Below are 8,609 nucleotides of genomic sequence, written 5' to 3' on the forward strand. Positions count from 1 at the left end.
CCCCTTATACAACCATATTGGACCGCGGTGTTAGATGCAATAGATAAGATCTGTTCAACCACCCTCCCCCGAGCTCCTGAACATGTCCTTCTCTGGTTGCTCCATGACACCTTCCTTCCTAAAAGGGGGGATCTGGCGACGCACCTATTAGCTGCTGCGAAGCTCCTCATACCCCTGTACTGGAAAGACACTTCACCCCCATCATTCACTCACTGGGTCCTAAAAGCCTCAGAAATATGTAGACTGGAGGAGCTAGCTCACTGGAACACTTTGTCAAGACCAGCATACCTCAAGACCTGGTCTCCCTGGTTAGCAGCAAGAGACACGATCTTGGTACGCTATTTGCTTTCGAATCAGCACCCAAGCCTCGGCACTTCACATTGAAACAACTTTCGTTACCGCCTTTAACACAGCCATTGAGAGATACATCTTCCTTTCTTCTCTTACAACCTTGATGTGCTTACCGCTCTTCATTTCTCATTTCTCTTGCCTCGATGTTTCCCTGCCCATACCTTTGTATTGGTTTGTTCCCCCCCCCCCTGGTTTTGTCTCTCTCCCTCCCACCCCCTCTATCCTTCCCTTCCCCGCCCCGTCCCATACGCTTCCATTGTTATGTTAAGATATGTTTATTTGCACTGTAAAACAAAACGAAAGTTGTGCATTGTACCTTATATTTTTTGTTTGCTGAATGGTCATGCAATCTAGTGCTCTGTACTTCTTAATAAAAATAGTTTTAAAACAAACCAAAAAGTTCTGTTGCTCAGTTAAATTTTAATAAATTTTAAACATAAAAGTGTGGGCCAATTATTATTCAACCCCTCGGTGTAATATTTTGTGGAATAACCCTTGTTTGTAATTCCAGCTAATAATCGTCTTTTATAAGACCTGATCAGGCCGGCACAGACCTCTGGAGTTATCTTGGCCCACTCCTCCATGCAGATCTTCTCCAAGTTATCTAGATTCTTTGGGTGTCTCATGTGGACTTTAATCTTGAGCTCCTTCCACAAGTTTTCAATTGGGTTAAGGTCAGGAGACTGACTAGGCCACTGCAACACCTTGATTTTTTCCCTCTTGAACCAGGCCTTGGTTTTCTTGGCTATGTGCTTTGGGTCGTTGTCTTTTTGGAAGATGAAATGACGACCCATCTTAAGATCCTTGATGGAGGAGCGGAGGTTCTTGGCAAAAATCTCCAGGTAGGCCGTGCTATCCATCTTCCCATGGATGCGGAGCAGATGGCCAGGCCCCTTGGCTGAGAAGCAGCCCCACAGCATGATGCTGCCACCACCATGCTTGACTGTACGGATGGTATTCTTGGGGTCGTATGCAGTGCCATCCAGTCTCCAAACGTCACGTGTGTGGTTGGCACCAAAGATCTCGATCTTGGTCTCATCAGACCAGAGAACCTTGAACCAGTCTGTCTCCGAGTCCTCCAAGTGATCATGAGCAAACTGTAGACGAGCCTTGACATGACGCTTTGAAAGTAAAGGTACCTTACGGGCTCGTCTGGAACGGAGACCATTGCGGTGGAGTACGTTACTTATGGTATTGACTGAAACCAATGTCCCCACTGCCATGAGATCTTCCCGGAGCTCCTTCCCTGTTGTCCTTGGGTTAGCCTTGACTCTTCGGACAAGCCTGGCCTCGGCACGGGAGGAAACTTTCAAAGGCTGTCCAGGCCGTGGAAGGCTAACAGTAGTTCCATAAGCCTGCCACTTCCGGATGATGCTCCCAACAGTGGAGACAGGTAGGCCCAACTCCTTGGAAAGGGTTTTGTACCCCTTGCCAGCCTTGTGACCCTCCACCATCTTGTCTCTGATGGCCTTGGAATGCTCCTTTGTCTTTCCCATGTTGACCATGTATGAGTGCTGTTCACAAGTTTGGGGAGGGTCTTAAATAGTCAGAAAAGGCTGGAAAAAGTGAGAATTAATCCAAACATGTGAAGCTCATTGTTCTTTGTGCCTGAACTACTTCTTAATACTTTAGGGCAACCAAACAGAATTCTGGTGGTTTGAGGGGTTGAATAATAAATGACCCTCTGAATAAACTTTTCACAATTTAAAAAAAAATTAAACAAAGAAATAACATTCTTTTTTTCTGCAGAGCATTTCACACTTCCAGGCTGATCTACAGTCCAAATGTCACAATGCCAAGTTACTTCAGAATGTGTAAACCTGCTAAATCTGCAGGGGGTTGAATACTACTTGTAGGCACTGTATATTGGGAAACATAATGAATGAATAAAAAAAAATAATTAAGGTCAGTGTTCATGATTCAACAATAAGAAAGAGACAGGTCCTCCTGTTACATCGCCATCTAGAGTCCTGTACTGATAGAACACAACAGTCGGCGGCTTAGTAGCTAACACTGTTACTTTGCATTGCTAGAGATCTAGGTTTGGATTCAACCAAAGACAACAACTGTAAAGAGTTTGTATGTTTCCTCCACCACGCTAAAGACATACGGATACATATGGAATTTAGATTGTGATCCCTATACCGGACAGTGACTGACTATGTCTGTAAGGCAATACTGAATATGTTGGTGCGATATAAGTAAGCAAAGTAAGGGCCCGTGCACACGATGTAATGCAGTGCTCATTCTGACACGTAAACTCATGTCAGAGTCAGCACTTCAAAACAGAATCCCATTGACTTCAATGGGTTCCATCTTATGTGCACTACACATTGAAATCAATGGGAGGCTTTTTAACCCATTCAATGTGTTACGCGCGTTAAACAGAACCTATTGAAGTCAATGAGATTCTATTTTGAAGCGCTGACTCTGACACGAGTTTACATGTCAGAATGAGCGCTGCATTACATCATGTGCACGGGCCCTAAACCTGTCACATCGCACGTGGTCTTGTCTGTGTGGCAGAATGTTATAGAACAAAGAAAGTGGAACAGAATTTAATGTGATAAATAAAGACAATCGTTTGGACCAGCGCTCCCGTTGCCTCCTTTTTCTACTATATGGATGTTCCTGACGTCGAACCGTGATTTGAAGCGTTCCCGAGGCTGCCCACTACATGCCTAAATAGAGGTTGTGAACTAATTTTCACAACCGTACAAGGTGAGCATTAAACCTTTGTTTTTTGAATTATTCACCGATCCACCCACAGTATTACACTATTATTGTATTGGCGCCGTTTTGTGTTTTTTTCTTCTCGGTGCTAACTCATCATCTTAGACCTGAATATTCTGTTCCATAAGGAAAAACATATTCCGATATGAACTATTGTTAAATTGTATAATTGTATAAAATGCAAAGATGCAAGACGTCCAAGGCTGATGTTATTACAGCAGAAATATACAACCCTAAAATGACCGACACTAAAAGTCTTGTAGGTTATGATTTGCTCTTAATTATGAGTCTTGTAATTATACTATGCATTGTTAATGCATCATAATCTCCGCCGTCCTACATAACACAAAGCATTGCAAGACACCTCAGTAATGTACATGAAGATCTCCCGGGACTCTTAAGTGTAGTATATCCGGAATCATTGACACCATTGTATTATCATAAGTAGGAAATGAATGCTTGTACAGCTGATACCTTAGATTTTAATGGAATCTTAAATTATAAATGCCTCATTCTATGTGCCTACGTATTTCTGGATGTCTCTTTGTAATTTATTCTCTCTTTATTCTTTTATGAGTATATTGTTTGTTTTTACGTGTATTTGTAAAGGGTTTGTCCAGTGAATAGTAATGGCTAAAGAATGATGGACAACCATGATCATCCTCAGATGGTTCTGTTCTCTCCTGGAGTATGATAGTGATTCATAAGTGGCGACTCAAAGAAATTTGTAAAATGTATAACAAAACCAGTTACGAAACAGCTCGCTCAAATCTACATTACAGCAGTAAGGAGCATGTGGGAACAAGGCACCCTTTGAATGGAAACATAGAAAACAGGACTATGACATTAAAGTCAGATTGCTATGGGTAAAACTTAAAGTCATGGTTCTTATATACAACGGGAGAATGTACTAATTGTGGCACACATCTCAATACCCTTCCTCTCCTCCCGCTTTCTCAAACTGAACATGGAGAAAACAGAGTTCATCATTTCCACCCCACCCCGTATGGCCCCTCCACCTGACCCATCTATCAAAGTTAACGGAACCCCACTGGCACGATGTCTTGGGGTTACCCTGGACTCTGACCTATCCTTCAAGTCACACGTTCAAACCCTCAACACCTCCTGCTGCCTCCAGTTCAAGAACATCCATCGAATCCACTCCTTCCTCACCCCTGAAACTACCAAGATGCTCATCCATGCCCTCATAATCTCCTGCTTAGACTACTGCAACACCCTTCTCCATGGACTCCCAGCAAACACCCTTGCTCCCCTCCAGTCCACCCTAAACTGCGCTGCCCGCTTAATTCACCTCACCCCCCGTTCTTCATCAGCTGCTTCCCCCCTGCAAGTCCCTCCACTGGCTACCTATAGCCCAGCGAAATGAGTTCAAACTACTGACGTTAACATTCAAAGCCATCCACAACCTGTCCCCTCCATATATCTCTGACCTAATCTCCCACTATCTGCCCACACGTCACCTCAGATCCTCCAATGACCTCCTACTCTGCTTACATCCGCTCCTCACACAACCGTCTCCAAGATTTCTCCCATGCATCCCCCATACTCTGGAACTCCTTACCAAGACACATAAGACTGACCCCCACAATCACAGGCTTCAAGAAGGCCCTGAAGACTCACCTATTCAGGAAGGCCTACAACCCCCAATAACACTATCACCACACTGACATCTGTACAGTCTCCCCCCTCTCCTTCTGTCTCTACCCCCCTTCCCACATAGACTGTAAGCCCTCGCGGGCAGGGCCCTCTACCCCACTGTGCCAGTCGGTCATTGTTAGTATTATATCTACCTGTATATTCTGTGTATTGTATGTAACCCCCAAATGTAAAGCACCATGGAATTAATGGTGCTATATAAATAAATAATAATAATAAAAATAATAAAATACCCACCAAATGTGCACCCTATTGCCTGCTCTGGGCCTCACTCGCCATACTCTTTTAACAGAATATTGCAAAATCATATTATTTTGAAAAGCTAGTCATACATATTTTACCTGGACACGTTCATCCAAGAGGAAAGGTAGGAAAGGACAAGAAAGGTAGAGGTAAGAAGGGGAGTGGATCAAAAATCACTCTTAAATGGCAAGGATCAATATGTTATAAGGTGAAAGAAAATGCATTGATCCCGATTGACTAAGTCCCTGGGTCAATATTCAAATGAACATCAATGGTTTCTACTGGCAAGGCAATTATTCTATACTGCATGGTACGGTTATGGGGCACATTCAGCATAAGGCTGGCACGGTTTTTAATAGTTAAGACAATCTTCATTTTTCCCACCTCTCCCCACAGCACTGGCCAATGTGCCATAATAAGAGGGCTTATTGGTTACTAGAGATGAGCAAGTAGTATTCGATCGAGTAGGTATTTGATCGAATACTATGGTATTCGAAATACTCGTACTCGATCGAATACTACTCGCTATTCGAATGGAAAAAAATGATGCAGAACCAGCATTGATTGGCCAAATGCTATACAGTCGGCCAATCAACGCTGATTCTTCTCCTACCTTTAGAAGTCTTCTCCGCGCAGCGTCCCCGCGGCGTCTTCCGGCCAGGCATCAGGCCTGGGCAGAGCCGACTGCGCATGCCCGCTCTACAAGAAAATGGCCACTTTGACTGTAAGCGGCCATTCTCTTGTAGTGCGGGCATGCGCAGTCGGCTCTGCCCAGGCCCGATGCCTGGCAGAGTGAATTCAGAGCCGGAAGACGCCGCGGGGTTGCTGCACAGAGAAGACTTCTCAGAGAATCCAGCCTGACCCTCACCCGTGGACTTGGTAAGTTCAATTTGATCGAATGTTGCCTACCCCTGAAACGAGCATTTTTCCCCCATAGAGTATAATAGGATTTGATATTCGATTCGAGTAGTCGAATATTGAGGGGCTACTCGAAACGGATATCGAATATCGAACATTTTACTGTTCGCTCATCTCTATTGGTTACTATTGTTGGTAGAGTGCCTCCATGACAATGAAAGTAACTACTGCATTTGTGACTACTATACATATTCGGGGTAACAACAAATGAACTAGGCTATGTGTATGATTGTATGGCAATATACTGATTTTCACAACGTGTAGGGATTTATGAACCTTTGTAAAGCTTATCCACTTCAAGGTTGAGCTATTTTTCCTGGTTCAAGATCAGACCAATTTTGTAAATGGTGTTTTGAAATACAGCCTCCTAACATGAACCGCACAACTTTTCTGACTCCTCTAGGGCCCATCAGCACCTGCAGGTCCAAACCCTGGAAGGGTTGTATGATTGCTGGCTTGTATAGAAAGTTGCATCATGGCAACTCTGATAGTTCCAAACACATTGCTCATTGAGTGCTATGCATGCAGAAATTGGGAAGTCAGAGATGTCCTCTCTGGGACTCCATGGTCCTACTGTGCATTATATTTACATACAGTATGACTTTCCAGGGGCCATATATTTTGAATGGGTGCATGGATTAAAAAAAGGAAATGCCAAATTGGTCATACGCAGAGGATTTTAGGATTTAGGATTTTGTATTTGATGATAGATTTCCACATTGCGGAAACTGAGCTTTTTTTGTTGCAGCGTTTGTCGTGGTTGTTTGAGCCAAAGCCAGGAGTGGATTGAGCAGAAGGCAGAGGTATAAGAACTTCCTATATAACATATTTTTCGGCCTATAAGACGCACCTAGGTTTTAGAGGAGTAAACTAGGGGAAAAAAAATTTGAAGCAAAAAATTGTAGAATATTTAATATATGGGAGTTGTAGTTTTGCAACAGCTGCAAGGCCACATTGACAGGTGACCCTGCAGCTGTACGGGGACGCATAGAGTGGGGTTTTTTTGCGGGGCCAGATGTACTTTTTAGTTATACCATTTTGGGGAATGTCTATTGCTTAGATCACCTTGTATTGAAAAAAAACCCGGCGGTTTAGCACTTTTGATTTTGACGTTCACTGTACAGGAAAACTATTAGTAGACCGGGCATTTTTGGACACTGGGATACCTAATGTGTATGTGTTTGACATATGATTTTCTATTGTTATATATATTCTAGGGAAAGGAGGTGATTTAGAACATTTATTTCATTTTTTTATTATATATTTTTAAAGCTTTTTTTTTTTTTTTTTTACTATATAAGGCTGCATTCACACGGAGTAAACGCTGGCGTTTTTTGTGTGTTTTTTGCACATAGCGCCGCGTTTACGCCGCGTAGCGTCGCGTTAACGCCGCGTATACGCCGCGTTAACGCGACGCTACGCGGCGTAAACGCGGCGCTATGTGCAAAAAACACACAAAAAACGCCAGCGTTTACTCCGTGTGAATGCAGCCTTATTCCTCCCTGGGGGCTTGAACCTGCAGTCACTTGATTGCAAGTCCCATAGACGGCAATACAACTGTATTGCCGTCTATGGGACATTCTGTATATTACTATTAAAGGCTGGTCATAGAGACCAGCCGCAATACTAATATAGCAGTGACAGGCCTGGGAGCCTTCATTAGGCTCCCGGCTGTCACCTGAACAGGTCGGCTCCTGCGATATCGCTGCGCAGGAGCTGGCCTGCAACTTTACAGGCCCCGGGGGAGAAGGGGCCGCCAATACAGACCCGGCATCCGCTGTAATAGAGAGGCGGATGCCGGCAAGGGATTGATGGGACATCGCTACGCTCCTCTGCCCTGCATGAAACTTCATGCCGGGCAGAGGAGCGTAGCGATGTCTTAGGTCCCGGCACCTGTGCCGGCATCTATCCCTCGCCGGCATCTGCCTCTCTATTACAGCGGATGCCAGGCGGCCACATTCGGATTATAAGACGCACCCTTCTTTTCCCCAAAGATTTTTGGGGAAAAAAGTGCGTCTTATAGTCCGAAAAATATGGTATATCCCATTCCGTTTGTATCCAAAAACCACATCAAAATCTGCAACAAAAAAAGCTGTGTTTCCGCAATGTGGAAAGTAAAAATAAATAAATGATGTATCTATAAGGTTTCAATAAACATTTCCCAGTTCAAATTTTGTCTTTACTCATTGGTTTTCACATTGGGCGCAGAATTTGCACTTTTTTGACAAAGAGTAGATCCGTCTACGAAAAACATACAAAACAGACATCCTCTCTACTGGTAACAAGGCGATATTACATCTCCATTATAACATTAAGTACTTTCATTTGCAAACTCAGCCCTGACATTAATGTAGCAAACAACCTAATGAGAATCTGTTGAGAGTCTGGATGGAAGGAGTGCTAATGGTGAGCAGGGAAGGGCACGAGACACGCTACGCACTTTAGGTGCTGGAAATTCCCATTACAGTAGCTATATATAACAGATTTTACAGAACGACTAAACTTGAGCAGATACTGGACTCACACTAACTCAACAAGAAGCACCAACAGAAGAAATGAACACCATATGGACCTTACACAGTATATGGATTCTATATGTTATCACATCCCGCACAGGTACGTTCACCTGACAGATCAGTATCGGTGTCATATATAGAAGAGGTATTCCTCTTTAATATCTTATAACA

Source organism: Leptodactylus fuscus, chromosome 6, assembly GCF_031893055.1.
Source record: "Leptodactylus fuscus isolate aLepFus1 chromosome 6, aLepFus1.hap2, whole genome shotgun sequence".
Taxonomy (NCBI): domain Eukaryota; kingdom Metazoa; phylum Chordata; class Amphibia; order Anura; family Leptodactylidae; genus Leptodactylus; species Leptodactylus fuscus.